Raw genomic sequence first — 12,969 nt, forward strand, 5'->3', positions numbered from 1 at the left:
AACCCATGGCCAAAGTGATCAAGCACAAAAAGAGAAGTCTGAAATTAACAAAATAAGAAGTGGAAAATGAGAGCTTACTACAGAAATCAATGAAATTGGAAGAATCATCAGGGCACACTTCCAAAAGTTCTCCTCCATAAAAGTAAAGAATCTGGAAGAAATGGAGGAATTCCTAGACACATACCACCTACCAAAATTAAACTCAAAGGAGATTAATCCCTTAAACAAACCTATCACACCCTTGGAGATTGATAAGGTAATCAAAAGCCTCCATAGAAAGAAAAGTCTAGGACCAGATGGCTTCTTAGCCAGATTCTTTCAAACCTTCATTGAAGAACTTAATCTAACTTTTCTCAAACTGTTTCACATAATTGGAGGCCAGCAAATTCTCCCAAACTCTTTTTATGAAGCTAGCATCACCCTAATACCAAAACCCAACAGAGATACAACAAGGAAAGAAAAATATAGGCCTATATTCCTGATGAATTTATATGCAAAGTTCCTGAACAAAATCCTATCAAACCAAATTCAACAAACATGAAAGGCAATGCCTACCTTGATCAAGTAGGCTTCATCCTAGGGATGCAGGACTGGTTTAACATACAGAAATCAGTCAGTGTCATACACCACATAAATAAACTGAAACATAAGAACCATATGATCATCTCAACTGATGCAGACAAGGCTTTTGACAAAATACAACACCATTTAATGATCAAAACACTGGAAAGAATAGGCATGGAGGGTTTATATCTCAACATAATAAAGGCTATATATAGCTTCTAAAGCCCTAATAATTCTTAATGGGGAGAAACTCAAGGAGTTCCCCTGAGATTGGGAACAAGACAGGGATGTCCACACTCACCACTGCTCTTCAACATAGTACTAGAAGTACTACCCCAAGCAATAAAGCAGGAGAAAGAAATAAAAGGGATTTCAATTAGAAAGGAAGAAATCAAGTTAGCCCTATTTTCAGATGACATGATCCTATATATAAGTGACCTGAGAGTCTCCATTCCAAAACTTCTACAGGTGATAAATTCCTTCCAGGACAAAAAGTCAATGCACAAAATAAGTAGCTTTTTTATATTCAAAGGACAAATATACGGAGAAAGAAAGCAGTGAGGCTGTCCTATTTTCACTAGTAACAAAAAAAATTAAATACCTTGGAATAACACAAAGAATGAGAAGGAATTATATAATGGAAACATAAAAACACTGAAGAAAGAAATTGAGAAGGAATTAAGAAGATGGAAAATCCTCCCATATTCCTGGATAGGTAGAATTAATATTGTGAAAACACTAATTTTACCAGAAACAATATACATATCTAATGCAATACCAATAAAGATACCAGCATCATTCTTCACTGACACTGAAAAAGTGATCTCAAATTCATATGGACTGCCAAATGGCCTCAGATATCCAAACATATCCTCAGCAAAAGAAATACCTCTGCTGGTACCACCACACCTGTTCTAAATCTATATTACATTGTTATAGTGACAAAAACAGCATGGTACTGGAATAAAAAACAGAAACATAGACCAATGGAACAGAATTGAAGACCCAGTCTTTACAGAAAACAACTACAGCTGTTTGATCTTTGACAAAGGAGCCAATAATGTAGACTGGAGAAAAGACAACATCTTCAAAAAATTGTGTTGGACAAATTGGATGACCATATATTGAAAACTTAAATTATACCCAATCATTTCACCATACACAAAAATTAGGTCCAAATGGATTAAACACCTTACTATAAGACCTGAATCTCTCCAACTATTAGAAGAAAAAATAGGAAGCACTCTCCATGATATAGGACTGTGAAAAGACTTTCTGAAAAAAAAAACCCAGTGGCCAAGAAAATTAAACAAGCACTCAACCAATGGGATTGCATGAAGCCTAAAAGCTTTTGCACAGACAGAAACACCATAAGCAGAGCCACTAGATTACCCATTGAAAAGGAGAAAATCTTTGCTGACTATACCACTGACAGAAGCCTAATATCTAGACTCTACAAAGGACTCACAAAACTAAACAATAAAAAAATCAAACAGCCCACTCCAAAAGTGGGGCAGAGAACTAAATAGGTAGTTCTCAGAGGAAGAATTACAATTGGCTAACCCACACTTAAGAAAATGTTCAACATCCCTAATCATTAAGGAAATGCAAATAACAATAACTATGAGATTCCACCTTACCCCAGCAAGGATAGCAAATATTAAAAAACCAAATTAAAGAAAATGTTGGCAAGGTTGTGGAGAAATAGAAACCCTCATTCCGTGCTGGTGGGAATGTAAGCTGGTACAACCACTGTGGAAATCAATTTGTAGACTCCTGAAAGGGATGAATATAGAGTTACCAGCAGACCCTGTTATTTCCTTAATGGGCATTTATCCTAAAAGCTGTTCTGAAATATTTGCTCAAATATGCTTATAGCTGCCCAATTCATAATAGCTAAAAATTGGAATCAACTCAGGTGCACATCATTGGATGAATGGATAAACAAGATGTTCGATATCTATACAATGGAATTCTACACAGCATTAAGCAACAATGACACAGTGAAATTTGTAGAAAAGTGGTTGAACTTGGAACAGGTCATTTTAAGTGAACTCGTACAATTGCAGAATCAATCATCACATGATCTCACTCATCTGCAATTCCTAATCTAGATCAGGCCAAGTTTCTGACATAACTGAATGGCATCTTGAAGCTTGGACAATAGGGAGGGTAGGGCATGGGGAAAGGGAAAGGGTTGGTAGGGGACACAAAATCTGAATCCAAATTGAACTTGTACCATAGAATCATATATCCTGGAAATCAGACTAAAAGATGGAACCTTCAAGCAAACCTTAGGGGAGCACCTGAATTAAAGGGACCTGGAGAGAGTGAAATGAAACCTAATCTCAAATTTCCCCTATTTTTCTTTCTTCTCTGGCTTTTTCTTTTATCTTTTCCCTTAGCATTGGTCTGTAATTCCCTGTACCAAGATGTGGTCTACATCCTCAATGAGCTGTTTCTCAGAGAGACCTACTAGATATCCCAAAATAATCAAGACAGACTTCTGTCAGAGGACTTGATTACTCACCAGAGGTTAATGGTAAGACCCTACTGCTGAAAACACCAATCATTGTCGGCATGGCGCATGAATAGACTTGATTGGAATATGGAGGAGAGCCAGTCCTCAGATAAGTATCCCATCTAGTGCAGAAGGCACTGCATGAGCTAACAAGGGAAAGTGGCTAACATGTGTCCAAGCAACTCAAAGTCTAAGCGACTACGAAGCAAACAAACTGACATGATGCTCGCACAAGTGCAATAGTGGCACACAGTCATGGTGCATAAGAAACTGTTCTTGGATTGGCTAACAGGTCTCCTCAGTGGAAAGGAAACCATATCTGTAACAGGGAAACAAGTCAAAATCATATGCAGATAATGATTCTGCTTTGCATTGTCAAGCTCCCACTAACCTTAGACTATGAAGTTGTCTAAACTCTTATAATTTTCTCTAAATTAATAATGGTTACCCCATTTAACTGGCACTAACTTTGCTCTCCATTGGAGAATCTGCTTCTATTTTACAGATGGGAACTGAACCTGAGGAGATAAACAACACAGCACACTCCACCCCAGCCCCAGCTGAAACCACAGAGGAATTGGGGAAATGAGCAAGAATGCTGCTCTCTTAGTTAAGCTGATATTAGCACAAGAGTGATGGAGAAAGATACTGAGGAGACTCAATACCCACCAAATAGATATCTTGATGCTCTTAAGTGCCCATCACTGAGGTAGACATAAAATGCTCCTAGCATGGCTCAGGAAATTTGCATAACAGGGGGTGAAAAGACTGTTAGAGCCAAAGGTTGGGATATTTTGCACAGAGATATTACTTTTCCCCCATAACTGCTCCCACAATGTATGACCCACAATACCCATTGGGAGATAAAAAATTCTCCCAACTAAAACCAGTCCAGGTCCAGATGGATTCACTTATGAATTTTACCAGTCCTTTATGGAAGAACTAACACCACTGCTTCTTAAATTTTTCTTAAAATAGAAAATGAAGGAATTCTACTGAAGTGATCCAGCATCACCCTGATACCAACACTAGACAAAGACAGAGTGTATTTATTTATATATATATATATATATATATATATATATATATATATATATATATATATATATATATACACACACACACACACACAGACTAATGTTCCTGATGAATGTAGATGCAAAAATTTGGAACAACATATCGGCAAACAGAATGTAACAATATATCAGAAAGATTATTCACACCGACCAAATAGGCTTTATCCCCGAGATAAGGGAAGGTTCAACACAAATCGGTATGTGTAATATACTATATAAATGAACTGAAAGACAAAAATCATATGATCATCTCAATAAATGCAAAAAAGGCATTTGACAAAATCCAACATTCCTTCATTGTAAAATCCTAGAGAAACTGGAAATAGAAGGAACATATCTCAACATAATAAAAGCTGTTTATGACAAACCTACAGCCAACATAATATTTATGTGGAAAAATTTGAAGCCTTTCTTCTAAATTCAGGTACAAGACAAGGGTGTTCACTATCCCCACTTTTATTTAATAGTGTACTATAGGTTCTATCTATACCAATAAGGCAGGAGACATTCATAAAATTGATACAGATTGGAAAGAAAGAGAACAAATTATCATTATTTGCAGATGATATGATTCCATACATAAAAGGACCCTAAAGACTCTCTCACCAAACTGTTAGCACAGATAAACACTTTTAGCAATGTAGCAAGATAAAAAATAAACACACAGAAATTAGTAGCTTTCCTATATATTAACAACAAACATGCATAAGTTGAAATGAGGAATCTCTTCCATTCACAATTACCACAAAAAATAAATGAATAAAGTATCTTGGAATAAACCTAACCAAGGAAGTGAAGGATCTCTACAATGAGAATGTTGAAACATTGAAACAAGAAATTGCACAAGACACTAGGGAATGGAAAGGCACCCCATGTTCTTGGATTTGAAGCAACAATATTTTGAAAATGTCCATCTTACCAAAAGCAACCTATACATTTAATGCAATCCTCATTAAAAGCCCAATGATATTCTTCACAGAAATTGAAAAAAATCCTAAAACTCATTTGGAAGTGCAAAGAAACTTCGAATAGCCAAAATAATTTTGAGCAACAAAAATGAGGTTGATGTTATTACCATACCTGATTTTATGCTATATTACAAAGCCATAGAAATGAAAACAACATGATATGGGCACAAAAACAGATATGTAGATCAATGTAACAAATAGAAGATCAAGGTGTTAATCTAGGCAGCTACAGCCTTCTGATTTTTGATAAAAGTGCTAAAAATATTCATTGGAGAAAAGACAGCCTCTTCAACAAGTGGTGCTGGGAAAATTAGATATCTATATGTAAAAGGATGCAAATAGATCCATGCACAAGAATCAAGTACAATTGGACCAGTAACCTTAATATCAGATCTGAAACTCTGAAACTGCTAGAGGATATGTTGGGGGAAACCTTTCAACATATTGGCTTAGGCAATCACTTTCTGAATATAGCCCCAATTGTTCAGGAAATAAAACCACTAATCAACTAGTGGGATCTCATAAAATTATGAAGCTTTTGTACAGGAAAAGGCACTGAGTGAAGAGACAACCTACAAAATGGGAGAAAATCTTTGCCAGCTATACATCTGATAGAAGATTAATATCTAGAATATACAAAGAAGTCAAAAAGCAAAACAGTAAGAAATCAAACAATCCAATTAAAAAATGGTTTATGAAACTAAATAGAGATTTCTCAAAGGAAGAATCATAGATGGCATATAACCATCTAGAATAGTGTTCTACATCCTTAGCCATAAGGGAAATGCAAAATTAAAACCACTTTGAGATTCCATATCACTCCTGTCAGAATGGCTATCATTAAGAAAACAAATGACAATAAATATTGGTGAGGATGTGGAAAAGGGGCAATCTTTATACACTGTTAGTGGGAATGTAGCCTGGTACAGCCATTGTAGAAATCAATGTGGATGTTCTTAAAATAGCTAAAAATAGATTTACCATATGATTCAGCTATAGCACTCCTAGACCTATATGCCAATGACCCTTCTCACTGCCTTAGTGATACATGCACAACTATCTTTATTGCACATCTTAATTCACAGCAGTTAGGAAATGGAACCAGTCTAGATGTCCCTCAACAGGTGAATGGATTATAAAGATGTGGTACATTTAATCAATGGAATTCTAATCAGCTTTGAGGAAAAATGAAATTATGAAATTTTCAGGAAAATGGATGGATCTGCAAAGGATTATACTAAGTGAGGCAACCCAGGCCCAGAAATCCAAACGTTGTATGTTCTTTTTCATATGTGGATCCTCACTACAAATGTGTAGACTTGTGTATGTGCTGGAACCAAAAACGGATAGCAGATGTCAGTAATCTAGAAAAATGCTCTAAGGGAGGGAGGATAGGGAATGAATATCTATCTATCTATCTCTCTCTCTCTCTCTATCTATCTATCTATTTATTTATTTATTTATTTATTTATTTATTTATTTATTTATATTATATACATGTAAGTAGAAGAACAGGTTACAGAAAGTGGAATGGCATAATTGTGGCCAGGGTAAGAGAATTAGTAAGATAGAATTAGTAAGATTAGTAATATAAGGGTTGGGGGAAGGTCAATCAAAATTCAACATATTTTGAATAAGACATATGAAAGCCTACTTTTTTTTATATAATGGCACATCTAGAAGCCATGGGTTGTTACTAGAAACTTCTCAGTGCTAGGAATGGGATATCTTTCAGTGCATTGTTGGCCATGGAGGTCCCTGTTTTCTCCAAAACATTACAGGCTAATGCCAAGGCCCTTGTTTTCCAATTAGTAGCAGATTGTAAGACCCTATTGCTGAAGACTTCACATGCCTGGGAAGTAAGTTCACCAAGAAATCAAGCTGGTACTGAGCTGAAATCCTTCTCCCTGTTGACCAGAAAACTGAAAGCTGGAAAAAGCTGCACTGCATGCAGCCGTATGTGATATAGAAGTCATCAGTGGTGAAAACAGTGGACACTGGAAGCCTCAAGTTTGGCCAGACAGGTCAGACGACTGAATAGGTACAATAGTGGCATGTCTTCTCTGGGAAAACCAACTGCTATCTAACTGGACTGGAGGCACACTCTATGGGAGGGAATATATGTCTGGTACTGAAAAACTAATGCAAAGCCTGTGGCAGGGAAGATCTTGAACCTTAGGGGTATAAATCTTGCTCTTGTCTGGCTAAATGCATATATTATTCTCACCAAACTTCCCTATAAGCACTACACTTAATGGTCATATCTATATATTAATGCTACTCTCATTTTTGGTTAGAGAATCTTCTCTTTTCAAATGGCAATGACTACTGCAGTGACCTAAAAGGCAACATAGTACTGAGAAGTGACAGAGGAGTGTTAAACACTGAAACGTCTACCACACCCTCCAAGGCACAGGTTACATTGTGGAAGAGATGGTGGGAAGAATGTAAGAGCCAAATGAAGGGTACCACTCCTTCAAATGCAACTGACCAGGCAGAAATTGGCCTCAATATCCATGACCTCACAGTACCTAGCAATACCTTCACAAGATGCTCATAATAGGAGAAAAAGTTGATGACATCAAAATAAAAGAGAGACATTAGGAGTGATGGAGGGGTTATGATGGAGAGTGGAGGTGTGAAGGGGAAAGTGAGGGAGGGGAGGGAATTATCATGGTTTATTGGCTTTAAGTATAGACACTGCCAATAAAATTTTTGTTTTAAAAGAACCCAGAAATTCTTGTAAGATTTTTGGAGGAATATTGCCTGAGAGCACTGGTACGACCTTTGGCTAAGTTTTGTTTGTTTCAATTTTCTGCTTATTTGACTTGGAAATAGTAACAACAGTCTTTTACCCAATATAGGCTGTTGCAACATCCTCATAATGTGTTACATTGATTAGTTTTGGATTGTTGTTTTGATGTGATTGTTTGCTGTGTTGTCCACCTTATGTGGGCCAGGGGGTGATTTCCACCCTCTGCTCATGCCATTGTTTTCCCCTGCCATTGTGGAGCTTTCTCTCAAGCCTGTAAGCCGAAATAAACCTCTTTTTCCTACAAGCTGCTCTTGGTTTGGTGATTTCTACCATCAATACCAACCTGATTGCAACAGAAAAGTGGTACTGAGGAGCAACATTGCTGGTAGATACCTGACTGTGTGGCTTTGGCCTTTTGTCGCTGATTTCAAGAGAAATGTGGAAGGAATTGAAACTTGGGCCTAAGAGATGCCTTGCAATGCTATCAGTACATCTTGATGGACTATTCTGATCAGTTGAAAGACCTTAATGCATTAAGAACTATGGACTGTGAAATTTGGCTAATGAGGGTGAGGAAGAGCTTTGCTTGGATTGGGATAGAGGCAGTTTGTGTGAAAAGCTTGCTGTTCTGCTCATGTCCTGAGAAGTTGTGCAGGGTTGCTTTGCATAGAAATGGATTGGTGTGAGCAGAGGGATATGACACAGGAAAAAATATCTTTGGGTGAATTTCTGCCCATTCAGCTGAAACTGAGAGATTATGACCTTTGGGATTGGGCCAGATGAACTGCACTGGGGCAACAAGAAGAATGTAGACTCTTTTGAAGGGGCCTGAATGCTCAAGGTGTGTCCTATTCTTTAAAGTCTGCTTTATCCCCTCCCCATCAGATTAACAAATTGGCACCCTACCTGGTATTGTGGAGTATAAGAAATGGAGAAAAGAGAGGGTCATTGAGTTTGCAACATGGTGGTCTTGTGTTTTGGAAATGGCCATGGGCAGTGTGAAGCAGGTTTGCTGGATGCCTGCATACGGACCCTTATGGGGCCATGAGGATGAATCATGGCTTGCAGTGGAGACCCAGTGGAGATGCAGAGAGATGACTGCCAAGGAGAGCTGCTGGCCCCAGATGATGTTTTCCGGGACTGTAAGTAGCCTAGCTGGAGGGGCGGAATTGGAACTCCAGAGACTTGTTGCTGGTCAGAATTATCAGACTTGGAGACTTGTCACTGGCTAGAGTTGTTGGAAGTGGAGCTACAGAGTTTGGTGTTTGCCTGTTTAAATTCTGTATTGCTTGTGTATTTATTTATTATGCCCAATGCCATTGTTTGCAGTGTGAAGGTTTATTCTGTGCCATTATGGGTTTCTTTTGAAGTTATTTTTTGGTATTATGGCTCAGTTAAAAGATAATGGACTATGGGGATGTTTGAACATCATTAGGACTGATAAAAAATATGGGGACTTTTAAAGATGGACTGAATGCATTGCATTTTACATCATGCATGGTTATCAGTTTATGAGGGCCAGGGGCATAATGTGGTGATTTGATTCAAGTGTCCCCCATAAAGTTAGGTGTTCTGGATGCCAGCTGATGGCCACTGGAAATTAAAACTTCCTGGAGGTAGTGCATTGTTGGGATGTTATGGATGTTATAGTAAGTTTCCTCATGGCAGTGTTTGGAACACCCTCATGTTTCTGTTGTCCACCTTATGTGTGCCAGGGAGTGATGTCTACCTTTTTTCTCATGCCATTGTTTTTCCTTGCCATCGTGGAGCTTCCCCTCAAGCCTGTAACCCAAAATAAACCTCTTTTTCCTACAAGCTGCTCTTGGTTGTGTGATTTCTACCATCAATGAAAACCTGAGCATAACAGTGGTGTATAGTGATGACCATAGCTCTGTTCCACATTATATTTCAATTCCAGTATTTATTATTGCCTACAGTTCTCTGATTTAAAAAGTGACGATTTATGAGAAAAATAAAAGTAAAATGGAATTATGGACAGTAACCATCTATGTTTAAAATATATTACCCTGCTAAACCAAATGGAATTAAAGTTTATTTTTTAATGTTAAAATGTGGCAAAGGAGAATATCAGAGCTATATGACATGAAAAAGGATTCACTGAACGTCACTCTTTATAGTTAGAAGAAGAATAAAGATGGCCTCTAGAAGCTGGAAAAGCAAGAGAATGGACCTTCTTCTAAAATGTGCAGAAGGTAATATATTCATGCCTCCACTTTGATTCTAGCCTAGTGATATCTGTTTGGGATAATAAGTTTGTTCTTGTGAGCCACTATATTTTGAATTTGTTGAAGGAGTGATATAAAATTAAAGCAGCCCCAATTTCTACTTCTGCTGAAAGCTTCTCAATTTCAATGGATAAAATAATGTTTTACAACTTTTCTATCATATTTTATTTCTTTTAACAATTGAGAAAGTTTGATTCAAGATAGGCTATTTATCTTTCCTAAAATTTTAAACTTCATTAGAGGAAGAAGACAGAATACAGTAAAATGATTTTCATCATATCACTAGATGTGTTGCTAGTTTTTATATCAGCAAAGGGAAGGAACAGTTCATTTCTATCCTTTCTATTCACTATTGCCAGATGATATTCTTCAGCCTTTCAGTCTGGGATAGCCTTGGAATATTATAAAGAGATGGGATTATGATAAGATGAGAAACCGTCCCAGAAAATCAAGGGCTAGGATGGATGTTATAAAGGAAACTGAAACCAACAACCAAAGAGAAGTATTGAATGAATCCTTATGAGAAGCAACTGAATACTTCATATGACTGTACATTTCTGATTCATTCTAGAGTTGACTAAGTATGGTCTCTTTATTTCCATGAAGATGAATCTTCCCTTGTATAGCACACTTTGGAGAAAATATCTTTTAGTGGGCTATTCAGAGGCTGGGATTTATTTTCAGAAAGGATCCTGAAATATCAGCAATGGTAACCTGAGAGAACTTATATCTGCTACTGAATCCCATTATATAAAATTCTATTTAATAAGAGTAAATTAAATAATTCAGTAAGTAAATCATCAAAATATAGGTCATATACTTTTAGACATATTTTGGCAAATATTTGATTTGTATCCTTTAGTAAATATAACTAAAACATAGATTCAATTCTAGTTCAAAAAGGTTAACTAAGAGGTTGTCTTTAGTTTTTGAATTTGCAGTTCAATAAAATTTCTAGAGTTCAGCAAATTATTATTATGGGCTTGCTTCAAATTGTATTTATACAAAATTATAGCCCAAGGGTAATGATGTATTTTAGAGATGCTTTATTTGTGAGTCATCTTAGTTTGGAATACATTCTAATCCATGTATGACAATATTTTGCCTCCTTACTAGAGTTCTGGTTAAGAAACTCAAACCTCCCTGTGTTTGTCAAAACAATTTAGGATATAAAAAGACTTACCAAACATTAAAAATATTGGGCAACAAAATGCCAAGAATGACATAATTCCTGGATTTTTATTCTGACTGTATTTTTTCTCCAGTAATCCAAAGAATCAACTGTTTCCAGTGCAAGTTAGTAGGTGTTAAAACTGCTTTGAGTATTTCAGTTGTAAATATACTGAGCTCCTCCTTTACAAAATGCTTGTCTGATCAAACATAACTCAAATTAACTCATCTGTAGGGAAAAGTACAAGCAGGGATGGGGTGGAGGATCAGGAAGACTGGGATGGTGGTAAGGTGAACCAAAACTAAGGATATGTGAATAAGCCATATGGAAACATACTACTTGAATATCTAACATAAAATATCTTTGTAAAGTGTTTGAACAAATGTCCCACACATAGGTAGATAAAGCTGTTCCCCCAAAACATAGGGAATTAATCAAAAATACCAGTGTCAGAAATGAGATACTTCCAAATAAGTTGTTGGTCATGAAAGCTACAGGGACACCCAAAACAATATTGGTTGTTGCAATTGATTTTCATATACTCTAAAATTAGATGGTAAGTGACTATTAAGGAAAACACCATACTGTTTGGTTGTAGAATATAAACACATCAAAATGGAACTGAGCTAGAAATTTCCTCCCTGTTACATGGTGTGCTATGGAAGCAGGGAAAAATAATCAACAATCCTACCCATATTTGGACTTTTGTACTTTATAAACTTCCTTCAGGGAAAAATGTGTCCATGGTTGAAACAGTGTCATGAAAGTTAGTGGAGTAACCAACTGCTTACTGATTAGATTTGAGGCCCATTCCATGAGAAGGGAATCGTATCTGGCAAAAAAAAAAAAAAAAAAAAAAAGTCTGTAGCTAGGGACTTAGGCCCCACATAGGAACCCAGGTTTGTTCTGATAGATTAGTGTAAGAGATTTTTTGAGTAGCCATGCAGACATCCTATGTGACAACTAGGCAGGAAAACAAGTGCTGAACACAGTACATTATGCTGGAACACAAGCTTGTAATTTGCTGGTGTCAGAATGGCTGATATTACATTGTAGGAAAGAAAAGTATAAGATGTTTACTGAATGCAGTGGACTGGTCAAATAACATGCTGCCCTGCCAGATTTTAATAGCTGGTTAATCTATACTTTCCCTGGCCTTAGAGAGTGACTCTAGGATCTTTCTTTTGATCCCCATTCTTTATCTATCCCTAAAAAAATCCTTTGCAGATGTCAGTATAGAGCAACATTCATATAATCACTGCCCCCAAAGACTGTTCCCCAATGACTCTTAGGTTCACTATGCATGTATTTACTGTGTCATACTTCCATCTCTCACTGAAAATGATACAAGTAATGCCCTGTAAGAAAAATACATTGCTTCATCAGATGCATGATTCAGTCTCAAAGCCAGGAAAAGGAATTGGACATATCCAACATTCATCCCACTTAAGGGACATTCATTGTAGTTCCACACACAAGGGACTGCAGGTTAGTCAAGGACACTTGTGGAGGTACAGAATTAGCAGTCAGCCCAGGGATAATCTCCCTCCCCTTAATTTGTGCTGCTATGTTCTCTTTACCTTTTTTCCACCTTGATGTGTAATTATCGGAACTCTCCTCTCTAAAGTTCAGTGAGACCATAAGAAACAACTTAAGGGACTTTTTTTT

This window comes from Jaculus jaculus, chromosome X (assembly GCF_020740685.1).
Source record: "Jaculus jaculus isolate mJacJac1 chromosome X, mJacJac1.mat.Y.cur, whole genome shotgun sequence".
NCBI lineage: Eukaryota > Metazoa > Chordata > Mammalia > Rodentia > Dipodidae > Jaculus > Jaculus jaculus.